Source organism: Tenrec ecaudatus, chromosome 1, assembly GCF_050624435.1.
Source record: "Tenrec ecaudatus isolate mTenEca1 chromosome 1, mTenEca1.hap1, whole genome shotgun sequence".
NCBI classification, from domain to species: domain Eukaryota; kingdom Metazoa; phylum Chordata; class Mammalia; order Afrosoricida; family Tenrecidae; genus Tenrec; species Tenrec ecaudatus.
This window is the reverse complement of record NC_134530.1, coordinates 271,369,050-271,391,809: the sequence shown is the minus strand read 5'-3', so window position 1 is coordinate 271,391,809 and position 22,760 is coordinate 271,369,050. Positions and strand designations below refer to the sequence as shown.

Here is a 22,760-nt window from a genome sequence, read left to right as displayed (position 1 = left end):
TATCCCTGAGCAGAAGGCAGCCCTCCTCTGCCAGAGAAGCCTGGGGTCAGCCCTCAGCCTCGGCCACAGGTGCCAACAGTTTATGGACAGCTGGCTAGAGCTCCAGAGCAGAGCCCAGAAGTGGTATGGACACCCTTTGGGTCCATTTCTTCACTCCTGCCCCCCTTCAGCAATCAAGTCCCATGCATCTCTTTGACTCCTTGTTTTAGGGTACAAAAGAGACCTTCAGGACAAACAATGTAAAGAAAACATCAATCAAGTCTTAAAAGAGACCACGACCACACAATAACCCAGACACATCATCCGTGAAACAAATCCAGGGAGACCCATATGTGTGTAAGAAAGAGGTCTACTGGCGATATCTAAAACAGATGGAAATAGAGTTACCATATGACCCAACAACCCCCGCACCCTTACTGGGCAAGAAACAAACCAAGATCAGATATCTGTGCTCCAATGTTCATTGTGGCACAGTTCACAATTGCAAGGAATTGGAAACAACCCAAATTTCCATCACCTGACAATTGGATTAAAAAGCTGGGTACCTCTACCAGCGGGGATCAACGATGTAATGTCACACCGGAAGTTCTCGGCGCCCCAGCATGGGTCTCTGGGCTTCCTGCCTCGGAAGCGCAGCAGCCGGCACGGCGGGAAGGTGAAGAGCTTCCCCAAGGATGAACGCCACCAAGCCGGTCCACCTGACGGCCTTCCTGGGCTACAAGGCCGGCATGACCCACATTGTGCGCGAGGTCGACAGGCCAGGCTCCAAGGTGAACAAGAAGGAAGTGGTGGAGGCCGTGACCATCATGGAGACCCCTCCCATGGTGGTGGTGGGCATCGTGGGCTATGTGGAGACACCTCGCAGCCTCCGGACCTTCAAGACGGTCTTTGCGGAACACATCAGTGACGACGAGTGCAAGCGACGGTTCTACAAGAACTGGCACAAGTCGAAGAAGAAGGCTTTCACCAAGTACTGCAAGAAGTGGCAGGATGATGAGGGTAAGAAGCAGCTCAAGAAAGACTTTAGCAGCATGAAGAAGTCCTGCCCGGTCATGCTCGCCATCGCCCACACCCAGACGCGCCTGTTCCACCTGACGGAGATGCAGGTGAACGGGGGCTCGCTCCGTGGCTGAGAAGCTGGACTGGGCCCGAGAGAAGCTGGTGCCAGTGAACCAGGTGTTCGGGCAGGATGAAATGATCGACGTCACGGGGGTGACCAAGGGCAAAGGCTACAAAGGGGTCACCAGTCGTTGGCACGCCAAGAAGCTGCCCCGAAAGACCCACCGAGGGTTGCACAAGGTGGCTTGTATCGGGGCCTGGCATCCCGCCCGTGTGGCCTTCTCGATGGCCCGCGCTGTGCAGAAAGGCTACCACCACTGCACAGAGATCAAAAAGAAGATCTATAAGATTGGCCAGGGCTACCTCGTCAAGGATGGCAAGCTTATCAAACAACGCCTCCACCGACTATGATCTCTCTGACAAGAGCATCAACCCCCTGGGCGACTTTGTCCACTACGGGGAAGTGATCAATGACTTTGTCATGCTCAAGGGCTGCATGGTGGGCACCAAGAAGCGAGTGCTCACTCTGCACAAGTCTCTGCTGGTGCAGACCAAGCGCCGTGCCCTGGAGAAGATCGACCTCAAGTTCATCGACACCACTTCCAAGTTGGGCCATGGCCGTGTCCAGACCGTGGAAGAGAAAAAAGCTTTCATGGGACCACTCAAGAAAGACCGGATTGCCAAGGAGGAAGGCGCATAACAGATGGTACAGCTGGTGGGATCAGAATAAAGACTTCTTTTTCAGTGGGGGGAAAAAAACTGTGGTACATACATACAATGGAGTACTACGCATCGCTAAAAAGTAGTGATGAACGTATGAAGCACATCACTGCATGGGAAGAACTGGAGGAAAGCATGCTAAGCGAAGTAAACCAAGCACAAAAGGACAAGTACACATTGAGTCCACGGAGGTAAGCTTTAAAAACAATGCAAAAGGGATATAGGGGAAAAGCTACTGTATGAACATTCCTGGGGTGAGGACCAGGTAATATGGCAGGGACCAGACCAAATTCAGGGATACACATGGTAGACAGATAAAAAGAGGTGAGGGAAGGAAAAGTAATAATAATAATACTAAATGGGTAGCGGGGTCACGGGGCACTAACCCGCCCAAGGGTGCCACCGTGAAACCGTATATCTCCGATCTGCCTGCCTCTGTGCCTTTGCCTGTGCTCACCCTTTCTCTATTTGACTCGGTCCTACACCTGTTCTTTTGTGTCTGGCTTATGTCATTACCAGCAGCCCTGCTGGAGTAGTGGTTACAAATTGGACTGTGATCTGCAAGAACGGCAGTTCAAGTCCACCAGCTGCGCCTTGTGAGAAAGATGAAGCTTTCTATGTCTGTAAAAGAGTTACCATCCCCGGAACCCATGGGGGCAGTTCCACTCTGCCCTTTAGGGTCACCATGAGACAGAGTTGAGTGGAGGGCAGTGAGTTGGGAATTTTATTTATTTCATTCCCAGCATGTCTTTCCAAGGTTCATTTGTGACCTGACATTTATCCCCCTATTTTAATGAAAGGACACCACTCCGTTCTAGAACTCGAACTCACTGACTTGGTCCATCCATCTGTCCACGGACTCAAAGGCGGCTTCCACCTTTGGCTTTCGTAACTATAATGCAGTGATGTCCATAATTTAAAAGAAAAAGAAAGTGTTTTTACATGATGTTTTTAGGGGACACAATGAGACCAGAGCATTTGTCCCTGCCGGTGAAGGGACTGGAGGTCAATCCTTTTTTTTCCCTTCTTTTTTAAGTGTCTCTATTCCCATCTACAAAAGATGTACCCCACTCAGGTCTGTATATGGTTTCTCTCCTTGAAACAAAATAATCCATTGCTGTGCCCATTACATAGAGGGGGGCATGAAGCTTACAAGCTAGTGCCCAGAACCTACGGCCACAAGGCTGGTGGCTGGAGGAGGTCTGTGTGCCCACTGTGGCTGCAGGAGGGACAGAGGGGCCTGCAGGGGGGGCACTGGGCCTCAGAGACCTTCCAGGCGAGGCTACAGGAACTGCAGCAGCTCTGGGGCAAGCTGAGGGCCAACTGTAGGAGGAAAGAGGCCACGCTCCAGGAGGCCTGCAAGGTAGGACTGTGCACGCCCTGGGACAGGTTGGATGGGACCCAAGGTTGCCCAGTGCCCACTGCTCACCCCACGTCCTGCCCCAGGCCCTGCGTATGGGGGAGCATCTGGGAGATGGAGAGCTGGCTGCATCCTGTGGAGGGGGAGCTGCGAGTCCCTGGCAGTGGATAGGACCGTCCTGGGGTGGATGAGCTCCTGGGGGCACAGGCAGACGTGGAGGCAGCAGTGGCTGAGCATGCTCAAAGGGCACGGAGCCTGCTGGCCCGGGCCTGGGCCTTCATTCCTGAAGGGCTCAGCCTCAACGTGGAGGATCCTGCCCGGCTGCTGCTTCAGAAGTAGATCTGCCTGTACCCCTCCTCCTTCCCTGCAGGAATCCTACCCCTGTCCCCAGCACACCCACTCCCAGCGCTCCTGTGACCAGCATGAGGAGCTCACCTTAAGACTGTCAACCCTGCACCACCACCACATCCTGACCCCCCTCACCCCCACCCCTCACCCCCACCCCCCGCACTGACAGCAAGCTAGAGAGCCTGCGGGAGCCCTGAGGCCCGGAGCCTCCTTTCCCAGTTCTTTAGGGACACTGATGAGGAACTGGCCTGGGTGCAGGAAAAACTGGCCCTGGCCACAGCCCAGGACAACGGCCAGAGTCTGTGAGAGGTGCAGCACCTGCAGCAGCAGCACCAGGTGCCAGCCCACCCCAGGATCAGAGGGGAGGGTGTCTGCCCCAGCAGGGAGCAAGCACAGGGCCCTGAGTGACCACTGGAGACTACGAGAAGACACAATGTGGGGCCCAAGGAGGAGCTTCTGCCTCAGCAGGCTTTAGGACATCCTGGGCTCTTTGCTGACCATGGAGACAGGGTCCATGTCTATGGGGCCCCATAAGGCTTCAAGGGAGTCTCCCAAGGAATGGCCTGTTCACATAGCAGCCCTGGAGACCTTGCGTACTCCACAGAACTTGGAGCAAGAGCTGCACAGCCAGTCCTGGCCAGGATGGTGGAGGACACAGGGCACAAGCTGCAGGCCGGCACTTTGCCACCCAAGAGGTGGCAGCTGAGGTGCAGCATCTGGAGAGCGCTATGCGCTGCCTGTGCACAGAGGCAGAGCAAAGGAGGCTGAGGCTACAGCAGGCTCAGGAGGCCCAGCAGCTGCAGATAGATAGAGGTGAGGGGCACGAAAAGTGGGGGTCTGCCCGGTGTCCAGGGCTCAAGGGGACTCCTATGGGGGACCCAGACTCTCGATGTGCCTAGCAACTCCTCTAAGCGCTCTCTTGTTCCAAGGCCTCTCTTCCACACGTGTCCAGAGATGAGACCCACTGGGTCCTTTAGCTTTGCTTTCCTACTGAGGCAGAATGGACCCAATGGCAGTGGGTGTGGGGGTGTCTTCTAAGCTGGTGGCTCTTCTCAGTCGGTTATTGCATTCGAATGTCCTGGAAATTTGAAAAGATATGGACATGCAGCCTCCAATCCAGACAAAATCTGGATCTACAGGGGTGGGGCCTAGGCAGAAGCACCTTTTAAAGCTCTCCTGCCAACCCCGCGGGGAGGAGGCAGCACACCCAGGTCCAGTGGGGAAACAGATAAGCCACTCTGGACAACCGTCTGGCCGGAACCACCGTGTTCTTGTGACACGGGAGAACTTCGTGGGAAAGGGAAAAGAAAAGGCCACAGGGCTGCAGGGGACCTCGGGGAAGGAGCTGTCTTGCTTCCTGAGAACCAAGACTGCCTTCAGAGTAAACTGTGGGAAATAAAAAAGAAACAGGGGGCGGGCTTCTAAAGAGCAGCCAGGTGGGCCGGTGCACTCCTTTTCAAGGCTGCAAACCCAGGCTGGAGGCCATGGCCCGCCCGGCTGTCACCCCAGCTCCTGGAGGCAGAATCCTGGCTGGCAGAGCAGGGCTGTGCCCTGGACGGCATGAACACTGGCCTCGTGCACCCTGATGCCATGGTTGGAGGCCACCCAGAGCGAGCTGAAAGGGTTCTGCGGGCACTTGGAGGATTTTCAGAACTCAGACAGGTTGGCAGGGGGTGGGAAACCTAGGGATCAGGGGGTGGGCAGCCAGAGAGGAGAGGGCAGCAATCCCCTGCGACTTTCCTGATGCAGCCCCACAGTGCTGTCCAGCTGTGGGCGGTGAGGGAGGTCCACACAGTACGACTATGGGCAGCGGAGGCCCAGGCGTAGTGCCAACTGGAGGGAGAAGCCCTGCTCCTCCACGCCTGGCTGTACAGCAAGGTGGCCACTGCCGACTCCCAGGACTGTGGGCAGGACCTTGAGGGTGTGGAAGTGAGTCGTGCCGGGAAAGTGGATGGAGGAACGGAGGGTAGGGTAGATGCTGGGTGGGCTGAGGGGGCAGGAGATGCCCTGCGGAGTTCTAGAACCAGGGCTGAGGGATGTGGGAGCTGTTGGGGCCAGCTGGCCCTTTCGTGAGTTTTAGGAGCTGCCTGAACCCTATCCACATTGACCCTCTCCAGCCCCACCTTTGCAGATGCTGGAACAGAAGTTCAAGGTCTTCCGGGAGAAAGAGCAGAGTGTGGGGCTGCCAGGGTGCAGGCTCTGAGGGAGCTGGCAGGTGCCCTGGAACTCGACTCCCCCAGCTCCATGGCCCAGAGTCAAGTCCACAGGAGCTGGGTTGAGGCCACATGGGTGAGGCTGGACAAGGCAATGAAAGCCCGCACAGAGGTGGGTGCCTAGAGGGACAGGCCAGCGACAGCCAAGGGGCTCGGGACACAGGGGCCTACCCCAGATGTGTGTGCGTGTGTGTGTGTGCTCATGTGAAGTGGTGGGCATGTGGGTGTGTGCATGCGTACTTCTGTGTGTATTCTCGTGTGTGCATGTGTGTATGAAGGGGCATGGCTGACTCCAGCTCCCAGCATCAATCAGCCTTCCCCGTCCAACCACGCTCCTTCCTGCCCCCAGTTTGGAGTCCTTCAGCGCAGGTCACCCCTTGTGGCAGGAGCACGAAGTGGACTCTCCCAATGCTCCCTGAGCACGGGCCGCAGTTTCGTTGGGGACACAGGCCCTGCTGGTCTTCTTGCTGACCGCCACTCTTAGAGCTCCCTGCCTCCCCTCCCCACACCCTCCTTTCTCGGGATCTGGTGTCTCAGTGCACTGAGCACCTGACAGGTCCTGCAACCGAAATCCTGGGGCTGGGTGGCCCCAGGGCCAGCCCTCTCCTCACTGACTGTTGGAGGTGCTACAGGCAGACCCCCTGACAGGCAGCCCACTCGCTCCCTGAGCCACCGTCCTCATGTGCTCAGGGATCCCCATATTTTTGCCTTCCACCCAACATGCGTGTCAAGACCCTTTCCTCCCTCGGGCCCTGCCTGTGGCCCCCGGGCCTCATCAGGAACCTGCTGTGATCAGAGGAAACCATCTTCTAACCACCAAAGGGCCAGAAGGCGCGAATGTACAGCGATGATAATAGGTAAAGGTCACGGTAAAGTCACAGAGGACAGGAAAGACAGGGGCAAGAGAATACAGTACAGAGTCAGACATGTTTTATTAGGCATTCTCACTTCAGCTCCTCTTGATGGAACACGTGGAACTGGGAGAAGTGGAACCTTTGCTATCTTGGGACGTGTATAGGGAGCCTGGAGACACACCTCTTCAGTAGTGACATGGGTCACAAGGTGGGTGGTATCTATCGTAAGGCCCCTATACTTGAGCTCAGCAAGGTGAGGAAAGCTAATACCTGCATTGGGGGAAGCTACAAAGGGGGCTGGGTGTCACGGTGGGAAGAGAGGGCAAAAGGATCATATCTGCTTCTACACAGAGATACAATCAGCCATGTGCTCACGTTAAGGCAGCCTAGCTGTTAACGGAGAATCCGTGGGAATGATTTTTAAAGTAGGATAATGTACTTGGACTTTACCTCTAACTTACCAAAGTAGAGGCTTTCCTACCGTGGAACACCAGCTTTCCAGATTCTCACTGTTATAAGTTAGGGAATAGAGTCTTTGTCCTATTTCCCTCCGTGTTAACGCCCCACAAATCCCCAAGCCACAGTCTTTGCTCAAAAGGAGGTGGCCCTGTTCTCAGGGAGAAAGTTGCTGGCCCTCCTTCCCGCTGTGCCCTCGACTTCCACAAGGCGGCGCTCGAGCTGTGGGGCCACATGCAGAAGGTGGTCCTGGTGGAGGGTGCTGTCCTTGGCCACGACCTGGCGTCTGTGGAGGTCCTGCAGCGCCAGCACCGCCTCTTGCAGGGAGGGCCCCAGTCCCTCCCACCCCCGCATGAACCCCTCTTTGTAGGCAATGGATGGGTGAGGAGCCCTCGCCCCCAACTGACCTCAGGCAGGACTGCAGCCTGCCCCTGCCCCCTCTGCGATGGGGGGTGACGGGCCTGGGCTTGACCTAGGCTGGGGTACAGCCAGGATGGCCTGCAGAGTCCTGGGTGGAGAAGCATTCAGCCTGCTCTTTGCCAGCTGCAGAGGGAGCTGGTGGCTGTGGAAGAGGTGGTGGTTCAGATGGGGATGGAGGCCATTCAGGTACACCCTGCGGTCCAGGAGGGCCTGGCCGGGCAGCTGGCTGAGGTGCAGGAGGCCTGGGCCACCTGGACATGAAGGCCTGGGAGCAGGACCAGCAGCTGGAGTGGGCAGCCCATGGCCATGCCTTCCTCAGGCACTGCCAGGAACTGCTGTATGTGCCACCCCACCTGGATGGGGGCTCGCTCTGTTCCATGCGGGTGGGAGCACCCAGCTCTTCCCTGCCTCCTCCCTGTTCTGCCCTCCTGGCCCTAAGACCTGTTCCCATGCCCTGTCCCCCACCCAGCACTCGGGCTCAAGAGAAGCAGGCGCTAGTCTATATCCTCAGAAGGGCCAGCTGGGGCCAAGGAGACACTGGGGCAGGAGCTCTGCCTGAGAGCCCAGGCAGTGCGGCCGGCGGGGTAGCAGCTGCTGGACACCAGCCACGTCATAGCCCCAGAGATGTGCGCACTGAGGGCTAGGGCCAGGGTGGTGCGTGGCCAGAGCTCCCTTTCCTGCTTCTCCCTGCTCCACGGTAACCCAGTCCTGCCCCACCCAGGCGACACCCTGCGCCCCTCCCAACAGCCCTCTGCCCCCCAGGTCACAGCGTCTCCGGGAGCTAAACAGGCAGCTGCAGGAGCTCCGGACGACCTGGGCCCTTCACCAGGAGCACTGCCTGGTGAGCCAGGACCAGGAGGAGCTTCGGGGAATGCTGGGTCAGGCTGACGTCTGGCTGGCCTCCTGAGAGGACCTCCTGCTAGACCCTGACTGTGGGGTGAGCAGGGATCCACCCCTTAGAGGGCCACATGCCTGGCACCACGACTTGGAAAGGCAGCTGGTGGCCCAGGAGGAGAAGCTCACCCAGCTCCAGATGTAGGTGAGGGTGTGGAGGGCGGGACTGAGGAGGGGTCGAGGGGCCTCAACCTGCGGTGGAGTCCCCAGAGCATTGATCCGCCCTGAGGGGCACCCCTTCGAGGAAACAGCCGCAGGGTCCTGTCCTCCGTGGGCAGTCTGGCTCTGTGGGGTCCATCACAGCTTCTTCTGCCCAACTGCTCCCTCCCCTCCTCCTCCTGGTTTCCCCCTCTGAGAGCTGCCCCCAGAGCAAGCCCTGTGGGACACAGAGGGTCACTATGGGTGGAAACCAATCAATAATCTCATGGGTGCAGAGCACACTCTGAGGAACACAGGGGAGGTGACACTAGCTACAGAGAATCTGAGTGGAGCGAGGGTTTGTAATCCTTGTGTAGGCTGGGGGCGGGGCTGATGGGGGGGGTTGATACCACAGAATCCTGTGGGACTGAAAGTGAGGACCTGAGGGTGGATGGGCAGAGGGAGTGCCCCATCCTCTGAGGCAGGAAGGTGGTCAGCTAGGGTGTGCACGGAGGAAGATGAGCAGGGGCTCTGCAGTCACACAAATATCACCTAAGAATCTCACTTTAGTATAAAATGTTTGTCTCCATTGCAAAGCCACCTCTAGCAACTAGGATCCCCTCTCTCCCCATCTGGAGCAGACAAGTGAAGAAAATCAAAAACTGAAGCAAAGCAGTCCACAGGAATAACGGACCACCAACACCACAGCCCTCCATCCTTGTCCTGGAGACCAGGAGAGTTAGATGGTGCCCAGCCACCGCCTCAAACTGCTCTGGTTGAGCTCAAACTGGCAACTTGTGCACAGCTTGAAAGCCAATGGAAGTCGACTTCATGAAGAGAGGGCATTAGAAGTTTGACAGGGACTGCTGGAGCCCCGAGACCAGGGCCCTTCAAATCCAAAACAGAGCCCAGCTCCGGGAATCACCCCTGCCCAAGCAACAGTCAAGCTGATAAAGCGAACGCATGGCACCTGTGAGGCACTTGCTTCCCAGAGCAAAGGGGAGCATTTGCCCTCAAAGTTCATGAGGGAGGGAGGGGCCAGGGAGGAGGCAAGAAGAGTGCTGTGTTATATTATGAGGGCTGCAAACAAAATGTGTATAAATTGTTAAACTGCTCTGCATGTTTCCACTTAAAACAAAAACCCTCTATATTAAAATTCATATATATATATGTGCATTATATGTGTGTATATATATATTAGTCAAACCCAAGGTCAGAAAAAGGCATGCCCCGGGCTGCTGCTCGTGGCAAGGTCAGTGGTCTCAAACCCATCAGAAAGACGCGGCTCGGCTGTCTGCTCCCGTAGTGACAGCCTCAGAGAGCCGCAGGGGCCGTCGTGTGCTGTCCTACAGGGCCTCGATGATAGAAATCGACTCGATGGCAATGATTTGAGTGCTTTGAAGGTCAGAAACTGTAGACAGTGATCTATAAACGTCCTTCTCTCCTGTAAGGTGTCTGTAACACAATCAAAGGAAAACAATCGGTCTGCTCTCCAGATCTTCAATGGGACCATTTCCAGGGAGCCTGGCCACACACTGCCAGGCTGTGCCTTCTCAGATCCGCTGGCACTGCTAGGAAGGTTGTGGGCCCTGCAGGGGTGGGGGACTCTCCAGCCTGCTCCCCAGCAATAGAGGCACTAGGCCAAGACTGGAAGAGCCCCGGCGGGGGGAGAGTGGGGAGGTTGAGGCAGTCACTGTGCCCTGCTTCTGACACTCTTCATGTGGCTGCTATGGTCACCCTTGACCTCAGGGAAGGCCAAGGGTCACCAGGGCAGAAAACACTTCCTTTTTACGGTGAGGGCCATATCGGGTCTCAACTCCACTGCTAATTAGTTGTGGTCTCTAGCAAGTAACCCAGCCTCTCGGTGCACCCAGTTTCCCCAGTGCTATCTGGAGTCCCCAGAAGGGCCAGGTACAGCGAGGCTGCTTGCAGCTGGGCCAGAACCAGCAGCTGCCCTCACCGTGCCCTGAAGCCAGAAGCCCAGAACTCAAAGGCTGAGCTTTGCTGAAGGTCGTCCGACAGGGCCTCTCAGCTTAAGTAAGCGGTTCCAAGCTCCAGGCTGCACAAGTTGCTCCCTGGAACACGTGGCCCGGGCCCCCAATGTGGGCACACAGAAAGCCAGTTCACCTCTCAGGACAGTGGTGGTGTGACTGGATGTGGACACGCCCGCATCGCCCGCTCTGGGCTCCTGGAGCAGGGTCCCCATCTGCTCTGCACCTCCCGCACCAGACGCCCACTGCCCTAGGACTAAGAGAAGTCTCACCCCCACCCGCCAGGGCAACCCATGGTCCCCGGGCAGCTTCTGGACCATGTCACTCCCTTTCCCAGACTTGACGGCTGTCCCACCCACGGGCTCAGCCCTCTGTACTCATGCCTGTCCATGTGTGCATGTGTGTGTGCGGGCGCACCTGTGATAGATGTTCACGTGTTTTTGGTAGATGCATGTCCATCGGTGTGGTGTGTGTTCATCCAGATGTGTTTATGGTATACATGCCTGTGGTATGTCCATCTATGTGTGTGTGTCTGTGTGGTGTGCGTCCATGGGCACACACACACATCTGCAGACCCGTGCGATCCTTCAGCTTCCTGCTGCTGGCTGGTCTGCGGAGAAGAGCAGGCCCTCTTGGAACGCCTTGCCTACTGGAGCAGCACGGGGTTAGGGCAGCCTCTCTTGGCATAGTCCCAGCAAGCTTGCCTGGACTTGGCCTCCTGCAACTGTGCCCTTTGGCCTGCCTTCTCCTCTTCCCTATCCAAACCAACCTTGGCTCATGGGCAGCCTGCTGCTCCCCGTCCCTTGCTGTCACAGTCCCCTGCAGCTCTCCCAAGGCACAGGCCCCGTCGCCCTCCAAGGGGAGAAGAGAATCTAGTCAGGGGTCAGAAGGTGGAGGCAGAGAAGGCAGGGCAGGGCAAGGCTCTCTCTCTCTCTCTCTCTCACATGTGCAAGCAGGAGCCCCTGTTCCCCCCTACTCCCAACCCCAGAATGTGCAGCACCCCTGAGCCCACCACCCTCCACCAGTGGAGACATCCTGGGGCACCATCTCCGCTGTAATTGCCCACCTCCACTCACTCTCCCATGGGGTCCAGTTCATGAATGGGATGAATGGCTGGGGTGAAGCCTCATCCTGGACACAGGGGTACTGAGCAGTCACTCCTGCCCTGACTCTCACTCTGTGCCCAACTTGGGAGTCACTCAGCCATGCATTGGAGGGAAGGGGGAAGGGGAGTGTCATGGGAATCCACGTGGTTACCAATGCTAGTGGAACGTGGGATATTGTCAGGGAGGTGGTGGTGGGGCAGGTGTGACCCAAGGACCCAACATTCATTCACTGGGCCTCGCTGCTCCTCCACAGGAGTGGGTGGGGCCAGAAGTGACCCTGGGGCTGTAGGTGAGTGGGTGGGCCCAGAAGTGACCCTGGAGCTGTAGGTGAGGACGTGCTCCATCCAGGTCACCACATGGAACCAGCCACAGACTGCCCATGCAGGCTCGCCAGTCTAGCCAGGCCACCACGCAGCACCCTCGGAACGGGCAGCTCCTGGTAAGAGGCAGCCGTTCCGAAGTCACACCTTCCTAGGCTCTTCCTCAAGGTGCTCTGAGCCCCACCCGGCAGAGAGGGCAGCTAGTGGCTGGGAGGGTGGGGCAGGGGTGCCCGAAGCAGACACCTCCTACGGGGCTTCCTGCTGAGAAAGGGTGGCACAGCACCAAGAGGCTGGCAACTCTTTGCGGGGCCAGGGAGATGTGTCCTTGTCTTGTTTCCTAAACTGGTCTTTGATGGTGGTACCAAAGGTCTCCCCATTCGTAGCAGCAATGACATCCCCAGACCGTTGGTGGGACGAGTCCTGTAATGTGTGCAGCCCCCGAGTCCCTGCGTACAGCATTGAGAGCAGCAGGGCGGGGGAGCCTGGGACCCTCCCCCCAGTGCCAGCACTCTACACCGGGCCCAGCCACCCCAAACCCCAACCCCACCCCATTTGCACCCCGGCTGCCACAGCACCTCTGCACCCCACCTCTCCCGGTGCTTGGAGAAGAGGCCCACTGTGGCCTGCTCCAGGGGCCCAGGGCCGAGGACCAGAGCAGCTGCTGAGCTGTGGCAAGGCCGCAGTCACAGCTTCGGTTCACAGTGCAGATGGCCCTCTGTGAGGTGCTGGCAGCTCCTGCCCCGTCTGGGGTACCAGGGCATACACCCAAGGCTAGGAAGGGTGCCGCTGGGGCCAACCAGGCCCTCCGAGGCCCCAGAACACTGGGTGATGGCTCTCTGAGGCTGAGGCATGGCCGGGCAGAGCTGCAGCGCTGTCCCTCCATGGCGTCACTCGGGACGGGCTGTCAGCGCTGCCTCCTCCTCCGCACGGCCTCGCGCAGGGCAGCCGGCAGCGGCTCCTGGTTGTTGCAGATGTTGTAGTGGGCCAGGCCCAGAAGCTTGTCCAAGTCCTCCTGGCTATAGATCACTTTCAAGTAGTGGTAGGGGGAGTCAGACGGAGACAGGTTCACCCGGCCGGCCTCCTGCTCCTCGGGTGTCCTAGGGACCCCTGTGCAGAGAGCACATCGTGGGCATGGAGGGGCAGGGTGCTGGGGTGGAGGGCGGGTCTGCTGGGTCGGGGAGGCTGGGACACCAGGAAGGGGGTGGCGGCAAGCTGGCTCACCAGGGGCCGAGTGGTTCCGGAAGGAGTCGTTGACCAGGGGGAAGTGCAGAATGACTGGGGCCTCAGGCCGTCCGGGGTCGGAGAACTTGTGGCACTCCCGAGGCTGGCGCTCCTCATCGAGGCTGGGAGAGATGGGCAGGAACGGGATGCCCTGCTCTTGGCACATGCGGCCCACCAGCTGCAGCTGCTGCAGGGGCACAGAGGGCAGGAGAGGGCTAGCCTCGGGCTCCCTTGGTCCTGGACACTGACGTCACATAGGACCAAGCATCAGTCGGAGTGGACAGCCGTGCCGCAGCCCCTCAGAGCTCCACCAAACGGACTGTAGCCATCGCTGAGGCCAGCCATGAAGGGCACACACCTCTCACTAAATTAACACAGAAACTAAACGCTGGGGTGTTGATGGCCTGCAACCAGCCGGGGTGCAGGTGCAGCCAACCAGATTCACCATCACATCCTCTCCCCATTGCGGAGAAAGCCCCCTGAAGGAGCGTGAATGAAACCTCAGTTCTTTTCACAGGGAGTGCTGGTGGTGAAGCAGTTATGTGCTGGGCGAGGTTCTGCAGGGTCAGCACTGGGAAACCACCCGCTGCTCCATGGAGAGAGGGCCGAGCACCACGTTCCTGAACTTGTGCCTCCACGTTGGTAGCCACAGACTCTCCCTTAACAGCCATGCTGCCTTCAAGTGAGCACATGGCTGGTCTGATCTTCCTACAGAGGCAGACATCCTCTGGCTCTCTCTTCCGGTGTCGCCCAGCCCCCCTCTCAGCTTCCCCCAATGCAGCTGTTAGGCTTCCTCATTTGTGAGCTCAGCGTTACTGTCGATCCCACCCACCTTGTGGCGTATGTAACTACTGAATATGCATGTCTTAAGGCTACCTGTAACTACCCCAAGATAATACAGATGCTCTCTCTTCCCCCACTTCCACGTGGTCCATCAAGAGGAGCTGAGGTGAGCATGCTATCATAAAACGTGCCTGACTCCTTTATTGTACTCTCGCTCCCCTATCTCTCCTAGCCTCTATGACTTTACTAGACCTTTACTATTTTATCGCCATACAATTGTGCCTACTGACCCATTGGTTGTTAGAGGCTGGTTTCCTGTGACAAACTGCTCCGTGGGCATTTTTACTCCCGTAAGCAGTTCGATCTCGGAAACACACCAAGGGGGCCCCGGTGAGTCAGCATGGACTCCATGGTGGGGATCCTGGTTTGGTTCTTTTGACATGGTGTGGTGGTTAGATATTATGTCCACTTGGACCTGCGTGAAAGTGCAGGGCTGGAGTCCCACCTGTCACTCAGGTGGAAGCCTGGTGATCCCTCCTTGGAAGGAAGGGGAGATGCTATGAGCCTCTTCCTCCTCGCTGGGATTCTGTCTCCAGGGACGGCCCCATGGGGCCACCAGCCTGGAGAGCCGCTGACTCGGCCGTGTTCACGCCAGCCTGGGCATTATCTGCCTGCAGCTACACAGAGGCTGAGGAAGGTTCTGACTAGCATGGTCTTGAATCACAATGGGCTGGGATGCCTTGCTGATCTAAAATGACTTCTTGATCTAAAGCTCTTTCTTTCTACACAGAGGAGTGTTGCTGCTTTTGTTTCTCTGCACAGCTCAGCACATAGCATGTGGGTCCCAGTCTCGTAGGGTTGGGAGGAAGCCAGCAAGGCACACACTGTGAAGCCGCCCTAGCATCCTCGGGTGCCACTCATCAGCTCCCCCACCTGAAAGGCGGCATTTAAGTTGTAGTCCAGCGACAGGATGAGGTCCACGTCCTGGGTGGGCTGCAGGAGGGGCGGGCAGCTGGTGTTGACAAAGTAGCCCACGTCCAGCAGGCACAGGCGGGGCTCCCCAGGGGTCAGCTGGTTAGGGAGTCCATCCAGTTTGGTGTCTAGAGAGGTGGGCGGGGTGGGAGGGCAGCCTTGAGCACGGGTGCTGAGGACACCACGCTTGCTCCCCTGGTCAGTGGCAGTCACTGGCTGCTCCTGGAAAAAGACTCCGCCCTCAGGCCCCACCCACCTGGCCCCAGCCCTGAAGCAACCTCCAGCCCCAGCTGAAGGAGAAGGCAGGAAACTCTACTTCCCACATCCCGTGGGGCCACACATGGAAGGCCTGGAGCCAAGGGGTGGGGTGAGGGGCCCAGGAGGGGCCTGGAGCCAAGGCCCACAGCTCTGGGAAGACATCAGGGGGCTGGGCCCCGGTGGGAGAAGCTACCTTTCCAGGAGGAGAAGTGAGGGTGCTGGAAATAGTCTTTGTGGAACTGGAGACCACACAGAAAGTTGTGGGTGGCCTGGGCAAGCGGGCGCCACGTCAGGAGGCCAGAGAACAACTCCCTGATCCTCCCAGCCAGGCTGGGTGGCACTTCCATCTTCAGCACTGGGACCTGCTCCTTGTCTGCACAGCCAGGGAGTGGGGCGTGGGTGCTAGCCCAGTCTGAGGGCAGTGACCCCGGAGAGGGAAAGAGCTGAGACCAGTGCCCCCACCACCACACACACACAGAGCTGGGAGTCACATGCCCACCCCCAGCACCAGCCCCGGAGCCTGGGCACCTACCCAAGCTGGTCAGGGTCTGAGCCCAGCGATCCCAGAATGGACTGGACTCCGAGGACCAGTATAAGCTGTCTTGGAGGCTGGCTGCATATAGGTTGGTCCAGATACCTGGGAGCGCAGACACAAGGGGACGAGAGCCCCCATTCCTGTCACAGCCTGACCCTTCCCTGCTGCCCGCCTCAGTGATGGGGCTCCCCCAGAAACATCCTCCCCTCCCCCATTCTCTCTCCAAGACCCCCTCACCTTCCAGGAAGCAGATGCGGGACTCAGGCATCCTCTTCACCAGCCGCCCCATGAAGAACTCGGAGCCGAAGAGCTCGGAGGGGATGAAGGCACCTTACTTGGAGAAACCGAGCTCGTAGGGGGAGAAATCACACCACTCTGCGGTGGGAAGGGACCGCTGTTGGCCACCACCCTCCTGCCCACCCGAACCCACACAGGGCAGCCACAAAGGACGGGGCGACTCCCCTCCAGTCCAAGTGACTCTTGAGTCATGGGTGTCTGGATTCACTCGGGTCCCGGACCAGAGTGTAAGGAGAAGGGCATGAAAAACTGCCTCCCCACACCATCCCAACCACCCCTTCCCCGACCCCTGGCCGCCCGGGGCCTCAACCAGCTGCCTCAAAATGCCTCCAAATTCAAAGGTGGACAGGCCGTGCCCCTTAGTGTTGAGGGCATAGTACATGGGGAGAGGTTTCTGGCCGTGCCTCAGAGCCTGTCGCTGCTCCGAGAGCTTGTGGACATCAGGCTGTAGGGAGATACCTCCGTATAAACCCATTACTTCCTGGTCTCTGGAGATCTCCCCTCGCCCTGCTACCCAGCAGGGCTGCCTCCAGGTCCAGGCCCGTCCCCGTGGCCCGCCCTTCTGTACCCCATCATGTCGCATGGCCTCATTGATGAGGTCCCAGAGGTTGGTGAAGCCGGCCGGGTGTCCCAGGCGAGCGCGCTCCTCCAGCTCCTGGTAGTACAATTGCAGCTGGCTGGGAGCCAACACGCCCAGCTTGTTCTTGGTCACCTGCGTCTTCAGCAGTACGGTGGCGCCCCCAGGTCCTTCTGCGACCACTCTGGATCCTTGTAGAGGTTTTCTAAGGTCCTAGGCAAAGCCAGAGGTCGGGGGCAGACAGGTTCCTCTAAGAGTCCCCCGAGACCTCACACCCCTTCGGACCTTCTCTCCCAGGGCAGCAGCCCGCGGGTGCCTTCCAGCTCCATGGAGACAGCCGAAACCCATAGGGCACCTTGGGCATATCGCACCTGCCACCTGGCTCCTCGCAGACCTTCCAATCTAGTCAGGGAGGCCAAGGGGGCACTGGAGAAGCCTTACCACAGGCACCCCTGCCTCTGCCCACTCACCCCCAGATCCACACTCAGCCTGCTCACCAAGTGGAGCCCGAGGCCCCTGTGATGTAGAAGACGCAGTCCAAGAGGCCCAGCTCCCTGAGGCCGGTCAGCTGCCCATACAGGGAAGTCATTGCCCGGACCCCTCCACCAGTAGCCATGATTGCCACCACTGGGACCTGGAAGGGCAGAGTACAGCTGGGCTCAAGGGAGGCCCTGCGGGGACTTCCAGTTGGTGGAGGGGAGGTCAGGGTGCGCCGGGCAGTAAAAACCACAGGAGGAGAACACAGCAAGTCAAGTGGCCACTCAGTCCCCTGCCCCTGGCCCCACCACCAAGTTAGCGTAGGTCAGAGTCTGGTGGGGACCCATGGAGTGGGTCTGAGTGAGAGCAGCTGAGGAGAGTCATGTCAGGATAACCTCCTTCAGCAGGGTGGGTCCTTTCGGGTTTTGAAAACTCCAGGGAGCGTACAGGCCACAGGCCTTATCTCCCCATCCCCAGCCTGGGGAGTACGGCGGTCACTTCTTAAAAGACACAGGCTCACCTCAAAACCCCCAAATCAGCGTCCCTCTCTCCTTGCAAGGAGCTCATTTCCTTAGGAGCCAGCCCAACCAGCAGAGAGGCCTGGCCAGATGTCCACCGAGTTGTCTGAGAGGCCCAGTCTTAAAATCAGCTCCAGGGCAAGGGCCAACGCCCAGAGAAGGGTAGCTACCCCTGGTGGGGCCCGTGGTTCTGACACTGCTCAGCCGCATCGGGCCCAAGATAACATCAAGAAAGCTCCGGGAAGTACAAGGGGGGTAGGTGGGCAGACGAGAGGCAAACACAAGTCCGCCTTACAACCAACCCTGGTCGGGCAATGGAAGTGTGGAGGCCCACTCAGCTTAACACTCGGCCTGAGACCCCCACACTCCTGCCCAGCCCGACAGACCTCATCCTCCTGCAGGTCTCCCTCCAGCTGCAGGGCCTGCTGCAAGGCCTTGGCCACCACCTGCTTCCTCCTGCTCAGGCAGGCCTGCTCCTCAGCACACAGCTCGAAGCCCAGGCGCACGGCCAGCTCCCCTGGTCTGGGGGTGGGGTGGGGGGATGGTCGGACAGTGAGGCAGTGCTCATCCTCGTCAGAAAAGAGGACACTGGGCCCATCTCCCTGCAAGATCCACGTCCATCTCTTCTCTCCCTTCAGCCTGCGTGCTGAAGCTTGGAGAGTGAGGGGGGGATGGTGGGCCCAGAGCCACACCAACACGCCCGGCATGACAGCAAGGCCAGCCGGCAGATGAGGGTGTCCCTGAGGCCAAAGGTGGCCCTGAGTCTCAGCTTCTCCCTCCCCTGAAACGCTGGACCAGGGCTACACTGGGGAGGGGGCACGGGGGCTGAGAAGGAACAAAGGCCTTTAAGTTGGGGCTGCTTATGCTCCTAGACACTGAGGGCCAGCAAAAGTTCTTGAAGGCCCAGCCACGTTGCTTCCACCAAAAAGGTCGCTTCCTTCTGGTCTTTGTGCTCCTCAAACCAGGCGTGTTACTCTCCTCAGCCCCCACCTCTCTCCCACCCAGTGAGGCCACACGCAGACTACAAGGCTGAGGAAGGACCCTCTCTGCTCTGAGCACCTTCCCAAGACTGGGAGCTCCCTGCTGCAGCCACCCGCTTGCTTCCGGTCCTCCAGGCCACCCAGCTGCACGTAGCGCCCTCCCTCCCCCGGCTGCTGTCCCCCAGCCCAGCCTCTCACCTGTCTTCTTTTCTCAGCTCCACCTTCATCAGAGGCTCCTGCAAACCAGCAAAACACCACTCAGAAAGGCTGGCACCTCCACCCCAACTTCGGCCCTGGGATGCCCCAGTCATCTCCACAGGGATGCACCCCCACAGCCCAGCCCAGGGGCTTGGCCCAAAAGAAAAGGGAGAGAAGGAGTCACCCCCTGCCCCCACCCCCGCACTGGCCTGAGGCCCTGTCCACCCCCACATGAGGTCTCTTCCTCTGAGTGAAGAGTACCTGGGACGTAGGGAAGACCAGCCTCACGAGCTGGTCTGATGGCAGGGCCCTGAGCGGCACCACAGTTGCTCCTGGGGGGCGTTCTGCAAGGGGACCAAAACTGTACACTTACCCGAGTCTCAGAGCAGCGGTACCACCTGCCCCTGTGGGCCTGAATTCCAGGGGGTCAGTGGGGGGGGCACCCTACCTGCAGGTGGATACTCAGCTCCTGCTCCCAGCAGGTGGGGAAGTGGAAACGGAAGGAGTCGCTGCCTACGGTGGCCTCCTGAGATCCCTCGTAGGACCCGGGGACCACAAGCTGAAGTTTTCCCTTTGACTCTGGAGAAAGGAACCGAGGTAGGGGTGGGAGGGGGTTCCCTGCCCGTGAGGTGTCTCCCGCCCCTGTGGCTGGCAGAGGCTGGGAGGAGTTACCCCCAGCCCAGCCCCCTCGGAGCAGGGTCATGGGAAAAGACCAGGTCTTTGTAAGCCCGGGCAGTTTCACCCCCAGCCCCTAGCCTTCGGAGGCTAAAGGTGGCTGGCAGCTTCTTCCAGGATGGGCAGCTGAGGAAGGGGGAAGACATAGGCTGAGGGCCAGGCCTGTCCTGGTGACCTGGGAGACTCACCCTTCTGGTCCCCGGCCTCCTCCAGCCGCACATGCAAGCGGGAAAGCTCACGGGCCTGTGTTGGGAAGAGAAGATTCATATGCCGCCCCTCCCACGCAAGGATACCTCACCACTACCCTTTCCCCTGCAGCCCGCGGTTCCTGCTCCTCAGTCCCATGTCCTCTGGAAATCATAGCCCCTCCCACTTTGCTCTTTCCTGGTCCAGACAGACTTGCAGCCAGGAGGGCAGGTGAGCAGATGGCCTGAGGGAGGGTGTGTCACTCACCACTACAATCCCAAAGCACTACTATGATCCCAAATCACTACTGTGATCCCAAATCACTACTATGATGCCAAATCACTACTATGATCACAAAGCACTACTATGATCACAAAGCACTACTATGATCCCAAAGCACTACTATGATAACAAAGCACTACTATGATCATAAAGCACTACTATGATCACAAATCACTACTATGATCCCAAAGCACTACTATGATCACAAAGCACTACTATGATCCCAAATCACTACTATGATCACAAAGCACTACTATGATCACAAAGCACTACTATGACCCCAAAGCACTACTATGATCCCAAATCACTACTATGATCCCAAATCACTACTCTGATCACACAGCACTACTATGATCCCGAATCACTACCATGATCCCGAATTAGTACCATGATCCTAAGTCACCATTACCATCCCAAATCACCACTATGATCCCGAATCACTACTATGATCCTGAATCAATCACTACAATGATCTGACTCACCACTAGGACACCGTTGCCGGTGAGCTGCTCCGCACAGTCTGTCCTGGGAAAAGCCATGAGCAGGGGTCAGGTTCTTGCCCCCAAGGAAGCCTAGGCAGTCCTTCCAACCACAGAAAGTCCGCGGGGAAGGACACCAGCCCTGAGCGCATGAGGCTCTCTCCTTCCAGAAGGGACAGATTTGACCCAGAGCCCCTCTCCCTACCTCGCAACCCCCAACTCCCCTGACCCCCGCAACCCCCAACTCACACACTCCGCAGGCGGAATTTGAAGTCAAACCGCTCCCCACCCTGAAAAAGCAAGTTATAAAGGTAAGACGTGTGCATGTATGTGGGCATGCATGTGAGTGGTTGTGTGCACATGTGAGTGTGTGTGCATGTGTATCCACATAGCTGTGCATGTGTGAGTGTGACAGTGGTTGAGTGCATGTGCTTGCGTGTGAGTGTACCTGTGTATGTGTGTGAGGCTGCGTGTGGGTGTGAATGTGAGTGTGTGTGTCAGTGTGGGTATGTGCAGATTCCAACCCAGATGCCAGCCAGGGGTGCCAATGCGGGGAGGGCTGCTGTCCATAATGTGGGCCCGAGGAGGGGGCCGCTCCTCGGGAAGCAGGTCCTGGTTGACAAGGGCCTCGGGCACCAGGGAAACCTGACCTCATGGTCTGTAAACAAGTTCTTTGAAGAGGGGCATTTAAGAAGCATCCCGTTGGTGGTACCGAGGGTGGCCACCCATGTGGAGTCTTGCCTGCAGGCTCAGCAAGAAGCTCTGGCGCCGGAACTCCCCAGGCAGCAGAGTGCCCACGTCAAACAGCACTGACAGCACGGGGTCGTCGCTGGTCAGCAGGTCCTGGTCAAAGACTTTCAGCTCCACCATGTTCTGGAAGGGGAGCAGCGGGACAGGGCCATGGGGTGGGGGGTGGGGTGGGGGTGGCGCTGGGGGTACGCAGGGCTGGGCTGAGGCAGGCCCACCTTGATCTGGCTGTGCACCCGGAAGTGGAAGCTCTGGTTCCAGACAGGGTTTCTGCAGTTGTTGACCGTGCGCGTCTGGAGCCGGTGGTTGCAGGCCGTGGGCAGCCACAGGGTCACATAGAAGTCAGGGTGGGTCACTTGGAGGAGAAGAAATGAGGGCCAATTCTCCCCCAAGCCACGCAGAGTTCACCACCAGAGGGATCCCTGGGGACGCACCAAGCCCCACCCTCCATCACCAGCCCTTGCCCGTCACTCTTTGCAGCCCCTCCTCCCAGGAACTCGCAGGCCCAGCCCTCCTGCCACCTCCCACCGTCCCTGCCCTGCTCCAATTGCAACCTCAGTTCCCTTCTCCTCTCTCGGTCAACTCACCCACGTTCCTGGCAGGCAGGCTGTGGGCCTGCAGCACACGAATGGTGAGCAGGCAGGTCCCGGGCAACTTGGCCTGCAGAGCAGCGGGGAGGGGACAAGCTTGCTGTGGGATGACATGACCAAAGGCCGCAGGCGATGGAAGGGAGGTTGGGGCACCTGTGAGGGCTCACCCTGCACCAACAGGGCCAAGGCCACTCAGAACCCCGAGTCTAGAAGAGACAGGGCACGTCCATAGGAACTTGCACAATGCCACATGACAGGTCTGTCCCAAGGGCTATCCATACATTAACTCAGCCGACTACTACGCTGCCTCACGAGGAGGCGGAGGCATGGAGAGGTGACCCAGCAACTGGCCGGAGACCCAGAGGCAGAATCGCTGTGCTCTCCGCTTCCCTCTCCTGGAACCAGCAGGCTCCCATCTTGCCACCTGTCTGCCCCAGCCCATGCCCTCGCTTACAAAGCTCTGGGTGGGCATACAGAAGGGCATGGAGGGAGCGGCCTGCTAGGACTAAGCTCCTGCTTGCTCACTCGATACTCCCTGTGCATCCCACCCCTGGTCAGGAGGCAGTTCTGGAAGCCACCTCTGTGCTGGGGCAGGTGGGAGGTTACCAGGCCAGGCAGCCCATGGGCGCCAAGCCCTGCGCCCTCCAGGTTCTCCGAGGGCAGAGAAACAAAGGACCCCAGGACTCCATCCCAAACCACCCCGGGCTCTGGGCTGAAGCCCTGCCAGGTGCGCTGGGGCCAGGGAGCGTGTGTCAGCACACCCTTTCACTGGCCTCCCTGCTGCGGTTGGAAGTCCCAGCTGCATGCACCCAGGGGTTCCTGGCAGAGGAAGAACCCGGGAAAGTCACCCATCTCATCAGTCTCAGGCCCCGACAGCCCAGGCAACTGACTCAGAGGGAGCAGGGGAGCAGCCAGGAGCCTCTCCCTGCCTAGAAGCTCTGTGGATCCGCAGCCCAGCCATGCCCCTACCCAAAGCTGGCAAACACGCCCCCTACACCTGAAGACCACCGCGGCCACAGCCCTCCAGAGAAAGCATTAGCTAGGACTCAGGTGGGCAGCAAGGGTCAGAGTGGGCTCCAGTGCCACGCCAGTCTTACCAGAGCCAT

At 58.6% G+C, this 22,760-nt stretch overlaps 1 pseudogene; it reads right to left on the bottom strand.

Moving 5' to 3' along the window:
* Positions 1-12,783: 12,783 nt before the first annotated feature.
* Positions 12,784-22,760, bottom strand: LOC142437478 (cytosolic phospholipase A2 beta-like; annotated as a pseudogene).